The sequence below is a fragment of the Scophthalmus maximus genome, chromosome 10 (assembly GCF_022379125.1).
Source record: "Scophthalmus maximus strain ysfricsl-2021 chromosome 10, ASM2237912v1, whole genome shotgun sequence".
NCBI classification, from domain to species: domain Eukaryota; kingdom Metazoa; phylum Chordata; class Actinopteri; order Pleuronectiformes; family Scophthalmidae; genus Scophthalmus; species Scophthalmus maximus.
This window is the reverse complement of record NC_061524.1, coordinates 23097785-23116089: the sequence shown is the minus strand read 5'-3', so window position 1 is coordinate 23116089 and position 18305 is coordinate 23097785. Positions and strand designations below refer to the sequence as shown.

At 44.5% G+C, this 18305-nt stretch overlaps 1 protein-coding gene across 1 annotated transcript in view; it reads right to left on the bottom strand.

Annotated features, from left to right (window-relative positions):
* The window catches only part of ank3a (ankyrin 3a), a 113037-nt gene that overhangs the window by 86504 nt on the left and 8228 nt on the right, over positions 1 to 18305 (bottom strand). The window lies entirely within an intron of this gene.

The following is an 18305-nucleotide window of genomic DNA, read 5'->3' as shown; positions in this document are numbered from 1 at the left end:
GTTCCACTATGCAGGTGTGTGTGTGTGTGTGTGTGTGTGTGTGTGTGTGTGTGTGTGTGTGTAAACCCCCCACCTATCTACTACCATACACACATGACCAGATGGAGGTGGCCAAGTATGACTGGATGAGGAGAATGTGTAAAGGACACAGGTGAAGGCAAAGAGGGAGGGAGGGAGAAGAGGCGGGATGCTCCTGGTGGGAATAGTGCACTAATATCACACACACACACACACACACACACACACACACACACACACACACACACACACACACACTCACACACACAAGGAAGACGTAGCCATAACTGATGATATTCAGTAATGTGACTTTGATTGTTCCAACTGTGATAATGTGCTTGACTTATTCATATGCTCGTACCAGAACAGTAATGAATCAGTGACCTCCAGTGAATTCAATGACACCTGATTTAGTAAAAGCATTCATGAGTGTTTAATATAAATACACTTTCAGTTGAGAAATAGATTTATCTACTCTCAGTGTGGCCATCCCACCATCTGGGTTCAGTGTCATCATGATGGAGAGGTCAAACAGGAGCAGTTCAATCCCTCAGGTCTTTGTTGAAACCAGAGGAGGAGGAGGAGGAGGAGGAGGAGAAGGAGGAGACAGGAATAAAAAAGATTTACACAGAATGTGAGAGAGTGGGATACAACAAAAGACTGAGGGAGGGAGAAAAGAGATGAAGAGGAGGAAAAAAGAAAAAGGCGTCTTGTTTAGCATGTCCTTCACATCGCCCATGCTCACGTCTGATGTGGCAGCAGGAGACAGACAGAGCGCGCAGCGGCCATCTTTGTGTTTCGTTGCCTGCCTGCGTGTCAGAGGCACCTATGAGCCTGGCTGGGTCCTGGTGATGCAGAGAGGCTGCCTCATCACATGCCTGTCTGCTTTTGACAGAATCTACTGTAGCTGGTCATGCCTCTTACTGTACATATGGACTCAATGGGAACCATATGGAGAAAGCTGAGGATGAGAGAGGAGCTGATGGGACAGCAAGGGGAACAACCCTCCAGGGACAGATGACAGGTTTAGCCAGTGGACACCAGCCATGTAACAATATGAGCGTGAAATTCTCTTTTCTCCTCCTCAAACATATTCATCCTCTCTGCTCCATTTTTCTTTCTTTTCAACACAAACACCAGCATGAGGGGGGATGAAGCTGACTTATAGCCCCCATCATGCATCAGGCGTGTCACATTATGCCATTGGATCATGCGGTTGCTAGGCAAGGGCCAATGGGGTGGCATTGGGGAGGACAGGACGGATAAGGAGCGAGGAGGTAAGAGGGATTGGGAAGGGAGGGAGAAGGGGGTGGGTACATGTGCATGAGTGTATGTGGCTGCACGGAGAAGACAGGGGCATTTGTGCACATGATAAACAAACTGCAAAGGAAAAAAACCTTTGTCCATGGAGAGGAATCATGATGTTGAATTAAGATGAATGTACAAAGCCCTATTACACTGGGTTCTAATGCCTTTTTAACAAGGCATTCACTGATAAAAAAAAAATCCATTCACACTTTAATAGTCAAAAGGACATGAACCTCCCATTGCCACAGTAGAAGCTACTGCCAAGTGTCCTGTATTTCAAACAGCAGCATCATGTAGCCAAAAGAAACTGACGACGAATACACAGAGCAGTTGTTCTTCAGGCACTATGCCACACGCAGTCAATTCAAATCAACCACTACTGTACTGTAAATCACTCACACCATGAAGAATACGCTTATTCAAATGTGTGCCTCACATATGTTAAATCAGCGTGTTATTAGGACGTGGTCTTTATTTAGTAGAGGTGGTGGCTATTAGTAGAGCCCAAACAACTAGTTGATTAATTGATTACAGTAAATGATCAACAGAAAATTCATCAGGTCATCTGGTCAAGTCAATTTAAAGTAAAAACTTTTTTATAAATCTCCAGTAAACGGAATATGTCTTGCTTTTGGTCAGCTCGGTTCAGTGTACTTGAGAAATGTGATTGAGGTTTTTCATTTTTTGACATTTCATAAACTAATAAACAGATTAAAAAGCTGAGAGAGGAAATCATATCAATAAGGAAAATAATTTAAATAGATAGTTGCAGTCTTACTTATGGTTCATTGTATCATTCAGTGGTGATCATGAATTGAAAATGTTTTAATTTTAGCATGATATAAACCTCACAATGAAAATACAATATTGGAAACCAAACTCAATCTTCCTGTGACTTTAAAATGTCCCTGATGGTCAGTTTCTTTACTGTCCTCAGTCTGAGCATGTGACTCCCATGGGTGCAACTTGACCAATCACAGCATCAGTCCCATTGACCTCTTTGACCTCTGCTGCCACAGCAGTTTGTCCCCAAACACTGACAAAAGGGGCAAAGCAAAGAGGTCGTCAGGACCTGGACGGGTCACAGTGAGGTTACAGAACTATCACCATCTGAATGTAACTGTTCCTGTTCCTGTCCCGTCCAGGTCACAGTCGACACCTGACCCCCCCCCCCCCCCCCCGATCGTCCCGCTGTCATTTTACAGCCTCACTTCATTATTCACTTACATGCTGCAGTCTCACATTCTGAAACACGCCGTAAAGTGTAAGATCTGTTCTGAGGTTGTGAAAGAGGGAAATGTGATGAACGTGGTGAGAGTGTCTGAAGTCATTCTCTGTACTCTGCTGCCCCCCAGTGCTCACACAGCCTGGTAGTACAGTCGGCCTTTTATGTGCCATAAAACTGTGTTAGTCTTCAGAAACAAAAGCACATTTGTCAGTTTAGACCGAACTGCAATTGTACATCATCAAAGCAAGTTTTGAATTCAGACAATATAACCAACAAACTGTTTTTCTGGTATGTGTAATACATTCATTCATCACAGGATCTCCATTTTCAATATTCAAGTTTTCTATTTGCCTCCCTGCCACTTGGTCTCTACCCAGATTTGCCTGTGAAACAAAGTCTGTACAGAACTACATCTCTGTTGGACCAGGGCGGACCTGTCAGGGAGATACGTCTCCTTCACTTCACTGCCTCCCCAGTGTGAACAAATCTTTTCTGCTCTGACTGGACTGGAAACGCCTTGAGGGAGAAGACAGGGGAGTAGGAACGGTGCAAGGTCAAATGGCAAGTGGTTAGTCTGACAGGAAATGGATCCACCCACACAGAACACACACCACACCCCCACACGCCGCCTACACTTGGCCCGAGGACTGGTGCATCAATATGGCTGGATGTGGTGAGAAGAGGAGGTGGGGGTTGAAGGATGGATCTGAGTATGAGATATATCAGACATTCACAGTGTACAAATAGAACAATCTGAGATTGGAGCTGAGGTGAGAAATTCCTCAGTGCAGGGGAGAAATAATGAAGGGACCAAGAAAAAACATCAATCAATCAAATGAATCGTCAAGCATCAATTCATATTCAGTTCCTCTGTAGAGGAACGGACACTCAGACAACATTTGATGTGCTCACGTGGACATTAAGGTTAGAGCTTCAGTCAGTCTGTTGTTCTGGTCAGTCACACAAACTGTGTCTCACTCGCACACAACATCGGTTTTATTTCCCCCATGTTCCCGTACCCCGTCATCTAAACATAATTTAATGTCTCCCCCCGGAATAAGACAAATGTTCCCTGAGACATGAGTCAACCCACTTAGCTCCCGGTAACCTACCTAAATGTGTGTCACGACCAAGCAGTCCTCAAACCAGACCAAAACGTCCTTCCATGGTTTCCCCACTGAGGGGCAGAGCAGACATTCACATCCAAGAGGATAAGCACACACACACACACACACACACACACACACACACACACACAGACAGGCAGGAGTGGGCACTGTGAGGTTTGAGGTGGGGTCCTACGTGTTTGACTGACTGTCGGGGAGGAATGTTCTTCTCTATCTGGAGAGCATGATTTGCTTTGCATCGAATGAGTATTTTTGTCATCATCCAGTTGGCGGCAGAAAGGCAGAGGAGAGAACACAGGCCGCTACACACTGGTCGTGCTCACAGACACACATTATGTGGGTCATATTGAAGCAACTAAATGAATTGTGTAAATGAGACTGTGGTCACGATGGAAAAGGGTGAGCACAACCAGTGAGATTAAAAACAAGCCCTGATTTCACTCTTCACAGAGAAACTCTATCAAACCAACATCAAGGCATGATTCAGAAATGATGACTAATACAGGGAGCATGTGTCATACCTGCTATGTGTAACATGCATGCTCCTCTTCGTCACTAGCATCAAAACAGGAGAAGCTGATGTAGAACAGCAGGTACGTCCAAGATAACCACTGGGGGAGGTGTGATGGGCACAGAGCTCCACACCTGTCACACTCACCACTCACAAAGCACTTGTTTCTGAACAAGCGGAAAACAATGAGAAGATAGGAGGGAAAAAAGCCAATAGGAGTTTATGAGTCAATATGATCAGTGGTTTTAGGCTGTAGCGTTTTTCTCTTCAGTGGGATACGAACACAGTTACTTCCGTGAAGCGGCGGGGAGGGAGTTCATTTCTTGGCTGACACGAGCCGTGGTCTGACTAGGTCGACTGTGCAGTGAGGGAACTTTTCCCTTTTCTGTTTCACACAGACATGGCAGCAGAAGAATAAACAATTTCACGGTCGGTTGGGAACAGTAATACATGGCCTCGCACAATCAAGCCCGGTGTCTTCCTCTCCACAGATTGCATACTGTACTGCAATAACTCATTTCACCAGGGCTTTAAAAAGGAGGTAATATGCTGGACAAAATAACTGAATTGCTCTACTTGCCGTGGCAGTGTCTAAACTTTGCTGGGAAATTATTTCAGAATTGCTGCATTGTGAGTTGTGGTTCTCCTCTGCACTTGTCTATTGAATTCTTCTCTTCATTTGCATTATAATCATTGTATTTGTGGCTGAGGAGGAAGTTCAATTTGGGCATTAATAAAACACCATTTCCTGATGGCGGTGGTTTTGAATTGAAACAGGTGGTGCTATTATACGTTGATATTGTGGATGTAATGGAAGGAGAATGTCTAAAGGAGTGTGACTCTTCTGATCTGATAAAGGTCATGACCCTGTCACATGACCCTACATCCAATCACAGTCACCGCATTCAGCATATCCACCTTTGGGTTATATCTAGTTACCGTGGCGACTGTTGGTACGACAATACAGTCTCTGAACAGTTACGCTCTGGTGGGCGAGGTGGTGGGATATTCCTGGAACTTCATACACGTGATTCACAGAAAAAACTAAAGTTGCCATGGTAACTGTAGGTTGATTTTGCTGACGGGGGAATTAGGAGGATGTTATAACATAATACACACAATTAAATCTGAAGTGTTTGCATGTAAATATGGTTCAGAAAGGGCGACAGTGGTTTTGGCATTAAAGGTGAGATATACTTAAATATTAAAAAGTCCTGATGGTCCTTCTGCCTCTAGTCAGATGACGTAGTAATACAAGCAGATATTTGACTCTGCCCTTATCACAGCACTGACAACTGTTTCTGGTTTTGGACTGGAGCCGGGCTGGGAGCGGTAGCCATGTTGGGGTCAGGTCTTTGTGACAGCAGCTGTCGGCAAAAGTTTCCAAATCACACATTCATCCAAAAAGCATGTTTGTATTTGTATTTATATTTGTGTGTGTGTGGAAAACCTTAAAACACCAAATTGCTCATGTGTGAAGTGTATAGATTTGTGTGGACCTCCATCAGACAACTTTCCATTTTGCACAAGATGGTTTATGCCAAATTATGTAATAAGGTAGCACATAATCCTAAATTATGTTTTATATACTCTATATATAAAACCTGGGACTCAGGTACATTTTTTTTACATTAAGACTGCAAAAATAATGCAACCCAAACAGTTAGTGATTTCCAGGCAGTACTTTGTGTGCTGCGCTCTGTGGTTTGGAGTGGGATCAAAGGCAGCCACAGTGTCTCCCTCCCATGAGGAGCAGCAGAAGCCACCAGCACCATATGTGTGGGCCCATCAGTGGGTCCACATGCCATATGCCTGAATGTGCTGGTGTAATGCTTTCTCTGTGCCAATCATCTCACTGTCCGCTCAGCAATGGCGGTGTTCATTAGAGTCCTGGGGTGGGGGGCATATGCATGTAATATACACGCACACACACACACACACACACACAAACACACACACACACACACATATATATAGATATAGATATAGATATAGATATATATATATATAGATAGATATATATGTAGATATACTGTATATAGATACAGAGAGACTTTTTTGCACACACTGCAAGAACTATGTAGTGTACATGTCTTTCTGCGTTAAAGGGACCAAGTGTCAGAGTGTGACCTCACCAGACCCTGATACTGAACCGCAGGAGCTGCGTGTTTCAGCAGACTTGTTACTCTCTCTAAGCCGCTGGGCAGTGGAATATCTTCCCCAGTGTCGAGTTTCCCCGTCATGGTGGGATCATAGAGATGTGCCAAGGAACACTGTGTCTGGGGAGCCTCGCCCGCTCGTGAACAGTGCACCAACCCCGTATCAACACACGCACGTGGAAAGTGCTGCTGGACCCAGACAACCCCATAGTCCTGTGTCACAGTGTCGGTACACACACAGGCAAATACATTCACACACACACACACACACACACAAACTTATTGCTTTTCTTCACTGGAGAAAGGTCAACTGACACCTGAGCATTTTCAGTCAGTATTTATTGAGCCTGGAGATATTAACCACACTTATAAAAGTCATTTCCAGACCTATCACTCAAATGTATTTGATAATAGATGCAAGTCTGTCTATGCTCCTAGATTTCATGCCAATACACCTACGGCTTATTGGCCAATGTACAGTACAAGTGTTTTAATAAGATACTGGTCGGTGAACATGTAAAAACTGAGTTGCGATGGATATCAGGTTTTGCAATGAGATACCTGCATGTCAGAGCAGTACTGACTAAAATAAAGCAAAGGAACCAGCTGTAAGATCAAGCACCTCCCTCTAATTTGAGCGGTTTCCTCAAAGCAAGGTGACATACAGTATAAACACTGTACTATCAGCAGAGCTGCATGATGCCAGACAGGGAGAAGAATATACACTTTTCAGTGAAAAGGTTTCGCAGGAACTTGTCTGAAATTCCATTCAGCCAAAGTTGTGTTTGTGTCCTGAGTGTTCCAGCAGTACCCTCTGGCCTAGTAACTGCCAGTTCAGACGCTTGATCACATGCGGGTCCCGGCCATCCAGACCGCTGCTGCCAGCAGCCAGCGTTTGACAGTGGAACTGTACCACTACTACGCTTAGCTCATTACATTTCTCGTATTCCTGTTGCCAAAAGGTCAAAATGCCGTCTGATGTGGCATCTGGAAATCAGAGCGCATGGGAAGGTTACAGACAGTTTGCTCAAGTTATAATTGGATGCAAATCAGCTAATTGTGTTTGCACAGTGGAGCAGCAAAGTCAGTCAACTAAAAGTCTGGGTCACATGCATCACCAATCACCTCATCTTTCTCACACCTTAGCAATGATCACCATGCACAAACACACTCTGGATGGATCGGATCCTGGGCACAGTCCTCTCACAAACTCTGTTGGCCCACATTTTCATCCCATAGAGTCACTTCTAACATGGATAGACACCAGCACTGTATGAGAGAAGATTACAACACAAAGTATCGATAAATAAATATAACACATACAACAGCCTGATGCTCACTTCAAAAAGTCAGTGAAAACAATAAATTGTATCTGTTGAAATCCTGATATGAACACCTAAAGGGGCATTAAGCGATTGTGGAGAAAGCTTGTTTCTGTCTTTGTTGCTCAGACTGAGCCTGGAACCAGGCCGCCGTGCTGACCACCGGGCCGAAAGCCCTGAGTCGTAGTGTCCTTTCATGTTTTTCGATTTACAGAGCCTGGGCTGAGACGAAAACCTGTTTTATATTCCAGTGCACACACAGAACCGACAGCAAATTAATATTTGTCCGATTTTTACAAAACGTGTTTTGCTTTAGAATCGCACTGATCATCATTTATCTCATCTTTGACAGCTCAGAAAACAAATCTAATGTCATTCTTTTTAGCTGCCAATATCCCAGTAGCTACCATTCTCTCACAATAGAGAATATCACTATAACGCACAAGAAAGGAAGGGAGAGAACTTATCAGTGTTTTTCCCCATAAGTCATAAAGTTGTGAGATCTTGCCAAGTCTGATAAGCGACATCCAACACTCCTCCACTGGTCTCTCCGTCTCTCTCCTACTCATTTCACCCCGCCCGGCCCCTCCCTCCAGCTCCATGTTGACAGCTGGGGCCCCAGTCCCACATCAGTGGAAATTTCCTGAAATGTCACTTCAGTAGATGGTCTGAGAGATTGGATGGCGTGGGGAGCGTTGCTGCAAAGGCCGTACACACACATTCTCACAATTCTCCCTCAGCCCATTGTTCCTATTCCCCACACGACGGCTGTCACCCAAACCTTATCACTTCCAGGCAAAATTTGTTTGGCCATGTGTGCACACCCCACTGACCCTCCCTGAACCCCTTCCCATCGTGTCCTTGCCTTCTCTTTCCTTAGAGTTCAACCTGTCATGGTAACGCAGCCAGGGGTCAGGGTGAAAACTGATGGGTCAAATGAAAACAGGAAGTCCTTTGGGCCATGAGCTATAAATCAACGCCTAAAAGGTTAATCTAAAGATTGGAATTCAATCAGTCCAACCACATATAAATGCTCTTTGGAAGGATGGTGCAATATTACATTTGAACACTAATAAATATATGACTGTAAAGACAAACAAGTCTACAGCTCTGCAAGCAGCTCGGTGCGTTTTGGAGGAGTATATATGAATGTTTGTACCAAATCTCATGGTAGTCCTTTCAATTGGTGGTGAGACATTTCACCATAACCACAAAAGTGAATCCTGAGCGTTGGCAAAGTCAGGAGGATTTATTCTCTGTGGAAATGGAACGGCAGTTGAGATATTTCAGTATCCACCAAAGTGGCGAACAAACCAAAAGACAGACAGACATTTCCAGACCTCACACTGACCTATCAAACCACAGCCCTGTTAGCCTACAGCGTGAGCCACCAGTGGAGGAGATCACTGACAATAAAAAACACACCGTGCTTTTAAACTCACCCTTTCAACTCTTCGCATCTTCAGTTTATCCTGATTGTCTCTGACATTGTCCACAAGTGCACCAGGTGCAAAGAGGGAAAGAGTGTTGAAGGCCATGAGCCGGGCCCAGACAGGACCGCCACTGTGCACGAAGCCCTGCCCAACCCACTTCAGCAACAAGTAGCAGCAGGGGTAACAGGCAGGCAGTTAATCAGACAAGTGCTAATCTGGTTAGGAGATCAACCAACAAATGAGCCTCTCGGCGCTGAAAAGGAGGAAGCAACCCCACAGACAAAAGAGCGGGTCAGTGCCATTGTGAGAGAGAACAACAGGGAGGATTACTGTCATAATTCAGATCCAAATCACACTCTGCCTCCTCTTATAAGAATCTGTACTGGACTAATTGTTGGCGTGACTTCAAGTCTGAAAGCAAAGCACATATCTGATATTTCAGATGTTTGAAAAATATGAGTAATTGCTCTGGATGTGGTAAATAACTAGTACCACCACCTGTTCTTTTCCTATCGGCAATGTCACGAAATTGTGCCTGTGCAAAGTGTCCGGCTGTGAAGGGCTATTGAGGGTAAGTGGTGGCGGCAGGCGGCACACATGATGAAGCCGGTGACCACAGAAGGGCTTCTCCACACCTCTTCTGGTCTCCATGGAAACAAGGGCAGGGATGTTCGGGCAGACAGGAGCCATCACAAGGGAAGAGGGGAAAAATGCATCCTGCAAGTGACATTTCACATACTTCAGTCCAGACAATTTCACACCCCTGGAATCAAAGTGGAGGCCCTCTCACTGCACACGCCCGGCCGCCTGTCGGCTACACTTTAAAATCAACATAGGGCCGAGTCTGGGATATTTGACTACTTTGGCTGTGCTGCCAGTCATTTTGATCCATAACTACATCAAAACTAATTCCTATTAAAAGGATGAAACTGATTATTTCCTGTTCTTGTCTTCAGTTCCAAGCCAGGATATGGACAAAGTCTGGTGATGCCTTTATGCTTATAACAGTTTAAGTTCCCATAAAGAAACTGTTATGCTTCCACGAAGAGCGTCTGTAAACTGTTATAAACACACTAGGACAGTGTTTGTTAAACTTTGCAGCCACAAAAGTGGGAAATGGCTTTTGCTGTCAAGCACATGCAAACAGTGGCTGCTGTGCTACAACCCAGGGGAGAGCGCCGGCCCCTGGCTAACATGCATTAGACTGAACTGTGCAGATATTAAATAAACAGTTGTCTTTATTGATAAAGTGATTTTAAAGCAAGTCAATGTTAAGTCAAATATATTTGGTAGAATATTCAGTTTTGGGATCAGCCATACGCTGATGCAGAGACACACTTTGGACAGGAGCAGATGATCAGAATCAGGGCCCGACCCAGACAGCGGAGGTGAGCGACTGAAGGCTGGGACACACTACCCACATTTCTACTACACGACGTGCTGCCTTGTAATCCGAGGCTTTCAGTCGTTCAGTCGCCTGTAACGGGGGTTCACACACTACACGATCCTTCACCAGGAGAAAGGTCTCCAAAGTACTTTTTGTCACGAAAACATATGCGAGAGGTGACACAGGAAAATATGCGATACACACATGAAACAGGAAGTGTTTGTCACTTTCACGATGGACGTCGTTCAATATATTGCAGGATACTCTTATGTTGACAGGTCATAAACAGGAAGTAGTTTGAATGGACACCTTGTGTGTTGTGGACTCAGAGAAATAACTTGATGCGTTATTATGTGGTTCCGTATTAGAGTCAGCTCGAGGTGACGCTCATCATCTGTTGCAGTGAAAACTCACAACATGACAGAAACAAGCCCCACATATAGTCTGCGCGATGATTCTTTTTCAGAAACACGGAAAAGGCAGAGAATATGGGTGAAGAGTGTTTGTGGTTTCCAGGTTGACACTCACTGCCTGTCACATCACAGCTCACACTGCAGGAGATGGTTCCGACACGTCGATATTTATCCTGCTGAAAACCAACGGCGAGGCTTCAGTGAGTCACTTTGAGCGCGTCGTTGGTTGTTCACACATAGCGATCGAGAGCCGATTTGCGTGGCCTGATCAAGCTCCGACTTGCTGCAACTCGGGCTTAAAATCGCGGTGTGAACTCAGCATGAGACAGCGACACATAGAGAGAGTGAGAGAGGTCTTTCCTCGTCTATCACTGCTAAAGTTAACGCTTTAGAACAAACATACAGCAACGCAACAGCAGAAAGTCAAAATCATATATGTACAATAACGAACACCTCTCTCACACACACTCTCTGGGGGCCTTGTTAGTTAGTGCAGTGTGCTCGCAGGCAGGTTCCAGTTGCCACATGCTGGGCTCAGTGGCTGAGCAGCTGTGCCCAGAGAGGACTCGGCCTAGAGACACACATTTTCACTACATCTATGTCGAGCACAGACACGCTCTATGTACAGTAGATAAGGAACATGCCAACAGTGATCTGTCTGCTTCACACTGTATCTTCTACCTCTCTCTCTATCCTATAGGCTGCTCAGTGATCTGGCTTGTTGTGTGTGTGTGTGTGTGTGTGTGTGTGTGTGTGTGTGTGTGTGTGTGTGTGTGTGTGTGTGTGAGAGAGGCTTGGCTTCTTTGTCAAATTGTACCCTCCTTCAGGTTTTCACAGTTACTTCCCATCACTGTGAGGCAGCTGTGAGAAAAAAAGGCAGGCTGACAGAAACTAAAGAAAAAGAAAAGAGAGACAGATAGAGAGAGAGAGAGAGAGAGAGAGAGAGATATAGAGAGAGAGAAAGGGAGAAGAGAAGAAAGCCAGACTGTGGATCATGTTTTATTACACTGAGCGAGTGAATGACTGAAAATGGAAGGCTTTGGATTGAAGAGCTGGATGATGGATGATGGATGATGGATGGTGGATGGATGGATGGATGGAGGGATGGATGGATGGATGGATGATGGAACGGATGGATGGCCGGTGGATGCTGGGTGGATGGATGGATGGATGTATGATGGATGGATGGTGGATGGTTGGATGGATGGATGGATGGTTGATGGATGGATGGATGGGTGGATGGGTGGATGGGTGGATGGATGATGGATGGATGGTGGATGGATGGATGGATGGATGGTGAATGGATGGATGTATGATGGATGGATGGATGGATGATGGATGGTTGGATGGATGGATAGAGAGATGTTGGATGGATGGATGTATGATGGATGGATGGATGGGTGGATGGATGGATGGATGGATGATGGATGGATGGTGGATGGTTGGATGGATGGATGGATGGATGGATGGATGGATGGTGGATGGATGGATGGATGATGGATGTATGGATGGATGGTGGATGGTTGGATGGATGGCGGATGGATGGTGGATTGATGGATGGTGGGTGGGTGGGTGGTTGTATGTATGATGGATGGATGAATGGATGGACGGTGGGTGGATGGATATATGATGGATGGACGGATGGATGGATGGATGATGGGTGGATGGATTGATAGTGGATGGGTGGATGGATGAATGATGGATGATGGATGGATGATGGATGCTGAATGGATGGATGATGGTTAAGTGTCATGTAGAGCAGGATTTTCTTCTTTTATTATTTCTTCCTCTTGTATTTTCACTCTAATCATCACCACTAGAAATATTTGCAGTGCCTGTTTGATTGGAACATTATAATGCAGATGATCAGCAGCTCCATCAGCTGGTTTTCTAGTAACACGTGAGGACAGTGGAGAGAATCCCTTCAGAATCAACATGAAACAGTTGTATAAGATACATTTCTGTGATGTGGATATTTCATCCAAGAGAGAAACCTCAACTGGCTCTGCCTTCTTCCTCCTTGTTTACTCTCATTTCAGACCCAAACAGTTACATTTATCTTGAACACAAATTCACTTATCTGATTTCAAAAGTGGTGCAGAAGTCACGATAAGTTGATTTGCGTCTGTCTGCCACTGTCAGCCACATCTCCTCAGCTTCAGCACATTCCCCCGTCACTGGCGCGTGGAGGGTCAATACTAATGTTGTCTTCCTCCACTTCTAACTGTGGCACTGAATGCTAAAGCAGATAATTAGATACCATCCCCAGTTAGGAAATAATATTTTCTCTGAGATGTATTGGAAGTTGTAGCACACACACGCCTTCCACAAAGGCATTATTACAATCATGCTAATCAGATCTGGTCTTATTAAATTAAACAGGAGCTCCCAGCTATGCAGCCTGGTATGAGGATGTTGAATTCTGAGGATGACATTCCTCAGAGCTCACTTGATAGATGATATGTGGATAATTAAAATGTGCAGCTTGAAATGTCTTATGGCCATGCTTCTGTGAGTATGTAATACATTTTAACAATATTTGCCATCTGGAGGAAAGAAGTAGGGCACAAGGGGAGCCCTGGAGCAAGTCAGTGCTCATATGTCTTAGATACAAGGACACAGTCAAGTTCAGTAGATCAAGACCAAGTTGAGCAGATGATCAAAAAGATATGAGTCTAATAAGTACTGTTCACATATGTGTCAGACTGTACTAGTCCTTGTGAATCATTGCACTATGATGTCAATATAACAAGAAAACTACTGTGTTTGGAATATGTAGCAAAAGAATAGATCAAATAATCAATAATCTTGATCATGGCACTAATACTTCTGAACAACGAAAAGCTAAAAATAGGAGCAGGAACGTGTGGAGCTGGGTGTGGCCAAGGAAAAGGGTGGTAAGAGGTGAGATGTTTTTCCAGAGGTAAGCTAACATGTCAAATATCATTTCATGTGGTGGTCTGATGGGCTGGTTTGTAAAAGTGGGACGCAGCAGCAGTCAAATGATGAGGTTTGGGTTTGAAATGTCTGAAAGCTCTGACCAGACGATTCACAGACCACAAAGCACAGAACAGGTTTGGATATGGATCCATGAAAATTAATGATGTGTTTTTCCTGCCATTGTATAAAATTGAAGCTTCAATATCCTGGAGGCAGGTTTAGACATTTGGAGCCAGAGTCCTCTTTTTTTTAACTTTATTTGTTTGGCCCATGTCCCATCCACTAACACGGAGGGGTCAGGGTTTATGACCTACACTACAGGTCGATACGGTGGTCGTTCTGTATTTACACTCTATGGGCAGGGACACACCAACACTACGTCAACTCACTGGCCGGGCCAGAGACTCGGCTGAGCCGTAAACCCGGCACACACACAGAACCAACAGCTAGCAGACCGTCAGGAAATATCCGCAGATTTTGACAAAAGGTGTACCTCTTTAGAATCGCTTTTAGGTTCACTCATTTGAATTAGCAGTTGTCGAGAAAATCAACGGACAGAGGGACTTCTGGATTCATTACGTAATGTTGTAAGGAAGTTATGTTTTTTCCTTTTCAAAATGTGCCTGTTGGTGCGTGAACAGAAAAGGCCTGATGGAGGCAATGGGTTCTGTTCACGAACTCACAAAGCAACACTCTGTGACCATGCTTCTCTCTGCAGGACGACTCTCAATGACAATTTGAACTGCTTCACTTCCTGGTTCCCTCTTTGTCCCTTATGCCTTTAACATGCATCTGTAAAGACTCCACAGAGACACATGCGTCTTCCGGAGCCACTCGTTTCTCTCTGTCTTGGTCAGCGAGGAGGATGTCTCCATTGTGATGACACTGAGGGAGGAAATAGTTTGCCTTTGTTCTCTCACAACTCCATGACTTCCTGCCTGGGTGTGTGTACGGCACTGAGCTGACAAGTCAACCCCATTTAGTAATTTTGACTAAGGTTTTTTTGTGCAGATCTCGTCTTCCCACTCGCTTTTATATAACAGCCTCCTCTGCGACTGTACAAAAGAGGGCAGTGATTTTTGTTACATGTTCAGATACATGTGCTGTGATGCAGCCATCGGAACCTCTGCAATCTTTGGTTATTACTGAAGTTCCCTCTATAGCTCTTTGTGTTTTTTGGTGATAGTTTCCTTTTTTCCACTAATTATTTTATTTTAAGTGCTCAAAGACCATTTCATTTTTACACTACAGACCTTTCTCATCCTTACTCTTCCATATATTTTGGCAGATATATAAAAATAAACTGTTTTTAAAGATACATCGTGGGCATTATTCAACCCTGGTGATGTCCACATTATAAAATTGGTTTTCCCCAGAATACTTTGGAAGTGTTTGACTTCCGTTGTGCTGGGTAATTGAAGATGGAAGAAGCGATCATAAAGCGTCCCCAGCTGGTAAATTATGACTTGGCTTATTCTCTGTGGGTAAACTAGGACATCCGGGATGAGCTGTAACTATGAGAGCTGACTGGTCCATGCTGGGCGAGACAGCCAGGAGAACTCAGCAGTGATTTATTCATGACACAAGTGGGTGAAGACTCAGCCTTTCTCCTTCCTCTCGTCTCCCTCAGCTCCCCTTTCCCTTGCTGCCTCCTATACTGTACCACCACACCACGCCGTATCCCGCCACCAGCCCCCCCTCCCTCCCTCCCTCTACCTACTGATATTAATCACATAAAATCACTGAGAGTCAGGGGTAATTCATTTCCACTCCCTTTGCATGTGCATGTAGATTCATTTCACTTCATTATCATGGATTTAAAATGTAAATACACAGTGGTCTGACACTAGTTTGAATGAATGAATTCAATATTATGGTTTAAAGGAAAAGTTAACTATTGCTCCAACTCACATTTAATAACCACTGAATATACATTTTGCTGTACTTACTTACAGCTGATGACAGAATGATCTCGGTGTAAGATGTCCAGGTCCTTTCATTAACTAAGAAATGCACACAGACACACACACACACACACACACACACAGGGCCAGAGGACATCTCATTAGCAGACTCTCACCCTCCCAGCTGGAGGTTGTCACACCGTGAGTGCTGTCAATGACCACAGGGCAGACGAAACCATGTGACCAACCCTCACACCAGTCTTCTCAGAACCACTGGCTCATTCAACAACATGCACACAAGAAGACAAATGGAAACACAACGTGTGCTGTTTGTACATCATACTGTCCCTGCACAACTCCCACATGCCTCATTTAGGCCACAGGCAATGCTACTCCCACACCTCAGCTCATTGCGAGGCTAGTAAACACAGTTCAGGGTTCAATACAACGATGACAACTGCACTGGGGTCAAGATCCATGAGTTCTTTTTCCTATTTCAGGTCACCATCCATCCTAAACCACTGCTCTCCAATGCAGAAAATTGAGCTTTTTAAGAGAAAATCCCAGAGTCCTGTATTGTCAACAGATGAACTGAGCTGTTCAAAGATTCTGATATTAGGTACAACCTTCACAGACATCGCTGAGCACCATGTGATCTGTGAACCGTGATCTGGAGCCATCTTTCTGTCAAGGTTCTCAACAAAGCTGCTCCGAACTTACTGCTCGCTGGTTAGCAGGAAGCATTTTTTCACTTCAAAATCCCTATGTAATTCTCAAAAATATGCCAGCTCCTTAAGTCTGTGCCTAGCCTTATTTACGGGTAAAGATAGCTTCTACATCAAAATATACTCAATAGTGAAAAAGTGCCTAGGGCATCGAGCGTTTTCTTTCAAAGGACCATTACATCACTGCTGTTTGTTCAGTGGACGTCATAAATGGAGGTTCTCAGTCGACCAGCAATAACATCTTGATGTGTGTGAATATTACCATATTACCTCATTAAAGTCAATGATGTGGGGAATGGATAGTGTGTTGGAGAGTGGAGAGGATGTAATAAGACGAATATTGGAAGTTTCAAACGTGGTAATAAAGACTGAGATTGCCTGATCATTAAAGATTAAAGTTCCCTAATATTCAAATGGAGGGACAGATACATAGCAGGCAGACAGGCACCCTTTACTTCATCACCAGGGAACACGAAATATCATTGAATCAAAAAAAACCTTGGTCTGACTGCAACAGAAATTGAGTTATCAATATCAATACGAACAAATCTGTCTGTCTGGCTCCTCCACTCTGCAGCCACCAGTGGAAAGGAGAGAGGAAGGCGCTGTGAGAGAAGAGATGAGGTGAACATTTTTGTTCTTACACCGAAACCAGGACAATTTCTCGAGTTGTGTAAAAGTGTGATAGAGACAAGCGTCAGAGGGATGTGGATCTCATGACTGTGAGGGTTCATTTCCACTTACATACATTCACCTACTCATCCACTTGTCCTGCAGCTCCCCTCCTCCCACTCTTTCCTCTCCTTACCATCTCTTAATCCCGTGGGGTTTCACCTGTCGTGATTTTCTCCACTGCTCTCTTCTACAGATGTAATTTTCCCACTCACCAGCTGTCTGTCATCCATCCTCGTCCTCCGCCTTGCCTCTCTGTACCTACTCTTCTCTTCCCAAATGCTCCTGTGCCACCTGGCTCAGGTGATGTTGCCTTGGGGCTCACATTATGCCGCTGTCATCCCTGAACTACATTTAACACAATCGCTGGCAGTCAGCATATGCCCCTCCTCCCCCGCACCTCTTCCCTGTGCCGTTTCAAGACACCGCTGGTAGGGTTGCCCCTGTAGAAAGCACAGACAGCCTTGGCAAAACCATCAAACTGTGAATAAGGGAAGCGTAACACTGTGGAAGCCTTGCCGAAGGCATGCAAAATGGGATGTGCACTCAAGAGTCTTAATAGCAATTCTTACTTGGAATACACCAATCGCAAACTGACATCGGATATAAGTCTGATACCGACTCGAACATCTGGATCAGATATTGATGGTGATATAGCTCATTTTGCTAGACGTTGAGCTCACAGCAATCAGCAATTTGGAGGAATTCCACACTTGCTACACAAACAAAATCCATGGATTAGAATGATGCCACCTCAGGTATAGAGCTTATTAATAAAACACTGGTACCCAGAACGTTTCAGTGAGTCAGTTTCAGTGTATCTGTAAGTGTTACCCACTGTTTCACTGATCTTTAAAAGGAATTAATCTATTCACGGCCAGGCAGGTGTTTGACAAGAAAATGTCAACCAACGAGAGCAGAGAGGAGATGTCTGTGCTGTCTGTGCTGTCTGTGATGTCTGTGATGTCTGTGATGATGATTCCACAATGTCTGTGACACAGTGTTACGTTTTTATGGGAGAAGTTTGAAAATATCGGATACTTTCAGTCAGAGCAAATGAAATGAGCTCCAAGAATTCATCTGGGTCCCAGGCAGTGTCATGAGCATAACAGGGAGCTATTCATTTACATGATTTGCCATTTGCAAAATGTTCATACT